Genomic DNA, 3,175 nt, shown 5'->3' with positions numbered 1-3,175 from the left:
CCACTCCTTTCTTCCCCCTCCTTCTTGGAATAGGAAAGGGAGGGGGCAAACCTACTTGGAGTAGGTTTCCCCCTCCTAGGGCGCGCCTCCCCTTAGGTCGGCCCCCTCCTCCTCTCCCCCTTTATATACGGGGGAGGGGGGCACCCCATAGACACACAAGTTGATCTACGGATCGTTCCTTAGCCGTGTGCGGTGCCCCCCTCCACCATATTCCACCTCGGTCATATCGTCGCGGAGTTTAGGCGAAGCCCTGCGCCGGTAGAACATCATCATTGTCACCACGCCGTCGTGCTGACGGAACTCATCCCCGACACTTTGTTGGATTGGAGCCCGGGGAACGTCATCGAGCTGAACGTGTGCTGAACATGGAGGTGCCGTACGTTCGGTGCTTGGATCGGTCGAATCGTGAAGACATACGACTACATCAACCGCGTTGTCATAACGCTTCCGCTTATGGTCTACGAGGGTACGTAGACAACACTCTCCCCTCTCGTTGCTATGCCATCACCATGATCTTGCGTGTGCGTAGGAAATTTTTGAAATTACTACGTTCCCCAACAGTGGCATCCGAGCCTAGGTTTTATGCATTGATGTTATATGCACGAGTAGAACACAAGTGAGTTGTGGGCGATACAAGTCATACTGCTTACCAGCATGTCATACTTTGGTTCAGCGGTATTGTTGGATGAAGCGGCCCGGACCGACATTACGTGTACGCTTACGCGAGACTGGTTTTACTGCCGTGCTTTGCACACAGGTGACTAGCGGGTGTCTGTTTCTCCAACTTTAGTTGAACCGAGTGTGGCTACGCCCGGTCCTTGCGAAGGTTAAAATAACACCAACTTGACAAACTATCATTGTGGTTTTGATGCGTAGGTAAGAACGGTTCTTGCTAAGCCCGTAGCAGCCACGTAAAACTTGCAACAACAAAGTAGAGGACGTCTAACTTGTTTTTGCAGGGCATGTTGTGATGTGATATGGTCAAGACGTGATGAGATATAAGTTGTTTTATGAGATGATCATGTTTTGTTGAAGTTATCGGCAACTGGCAGAAGCCCTATGGTTGTCTCTTTGTTGCATAAGATGCAAGTGCCAAATAATTGCTTTACTTTATCGCTATGCGATAGCAATAGTTGCAAGAGCAATAGTTGGCGAGACGACCATGTGACGACACATTGATATAGATCAAGATGATGAAGATCATGGTGTCGTGCCGGTAACGATAGAGATCATGACAGTACTTTGGAGATGGAGATCAAAGGCGCAAGATGATCATGGCCATATCATGTCACATATTTTGATTGCATATGATGTTTATCTGTTATACATCTTATTCTGTTTTGTTTGACGGTAGCATTATAAGATGATCTCTCACTAAATTATCAAGAAGTGTTCTCCCTGAGTATGCACTGTTGCGAAAGTTCTTCGTGCTGAGACACCACGTGATGATCGGGTGTGATAGGCTCTATGTTCAAATACAACGGGTGCAAAACAGTTGCGCACGCGGAATACTCAGGTTAAACTTGATGAGCCTAGCATATACATATATGGCCTCGGAACACGGAGACCGAAAGGTCGAGCGTGAATCATATAGTAGATATGATCAACATAATGATGTTCACCATTGAAACTACTCCATCTCACGTGATGATCGGACATGGTTTAGTTGATTTGGATCACGTGATCACTTAGATGACTAGAGAGATGTCTGACTAAGTGGGAGTTCTTAAGTAATATGATTAATTGAGCTTAAATTTATCATGAACTTAGTCCTGGTAGTATTTTGCAAATTATGTTGTAGATCAATAGCTCGCGTTGTTGCTTTCAAATGTTTATTTTTATATGTTCCTAGAGAAAATTGTGTTGAAAGATGTTAGTAGCAATGATGCGGATTGGATCCGTGATTTGAGGTTTATCCTCATTGCTGCACAGAAGAATTATGTCCTTAATGCACCGCTAGGTGACAGACCTATTGCAGGAGCAAACGCAGACGTTATGAACGTTTGGCTAGCTCAATATGATGACTACTTGATAGTTTAGTGCACCATGCTTAACGGCTTAGAATCGGGACTTCAAAGACGTTTTAAACGTCATGGACCATATGAGATGTTCCAGGAATTGAAGTTAATATTTCAAGCAAATACCCAAGTTGAGAGATATGAAGTCTCCAACAAGTTCTATAGCTAAAAGATGGAGGAGAATCGCTCAACTAGTGAGCATGTGCTCAGATTGTCTGGGTACTACAATCGCTTGAATCAAGTGGGAGTTAATCTTCCAGATAAAATAGTGATTGACAGAATTCTCTAGTCACCATCACCAAGTTAGTAGAACTTCGTGATGAACTATAATATGCAAGGGATGACGAAAGTGAATCCCAAGCTCTTTGTGATGTTGAAATCAACGAAGGTAGAAATCAAGAAAGAACATCAAGTGTTGATGATTGACAAGACCACTAGTTTCAAGAAAAGGGCAAAGGGAAAGAAAGGGAACTTCAACTAGAATGACAAGCAAGTTGTCACTCCCACGAAGAAGCCCAAAGATGAACCAAAGCCTGAAACTGAGTGCTTACACTGCAAAGGAAATGGTCACTGGAAACGGAAATACCCTGAATATTTGGTGGATAAGAAGGATGGCAAACTGAACAAGGGTATATTTGATATACAGGTTATTGATGTGTACCTTACTAGTGTTTATAGTAGCCCCTGAGTATTTAATACTTGTTCGGTTGCTAAAGATTAGTAACTCGAAACAGGAGTTACAGAATAAACAGAAACTAGTTGAGGGTGAAGTGACGATGTGTGTTGGAAGTGGTTCCAAGATTGATATGATCATCATCGCACACTCCCTATACTTTCGGGATTAGTGTTAAACCTAAATAAATGTTATTTGGCGTTTGCATTGAGCATGAATATGATTTGATCATGTTTATTGCAATACACTATTCATTTAAAATCAGAGAATAATTGTTGTTCTGTTTAAATGAATAAAACCTTTGATGGTCATACACCCAATGAAAATAGTTTGTTGGATCTCGATCGTAGTGATACACATATTCATAATATTGATGCCAAAAGATGCAAAGTTAATAATGATAGTGCAACTTATTTGTGGCACTGCCGTTTGGGTCATATCGGTGTAAAGCGCATGAAGAAACTCCATAAAGATGGATTTTCGG

The sequence above is a fragment of the Triticum dicoccoides genome, chromosome 4B (assembly GCF_002162155.2).
Source record: "Triticum dicoccoides isolate Atlit2015 ecotype Zavitan chromosome 4B, WEW_v2.0, whole genome shotgun sequence".
Classification (NCBI taxonomy): Eukaryota; Viridiplantae; Streptophyta; class Magnoliopsida; order Poales; family Poaceae; genus Triticum; species Triticum dicoccoides.
The sequence above is the reverse complement of the archived record's forward strand: the minus strand, read 5'-3'. Positions refer to the sequence as shown.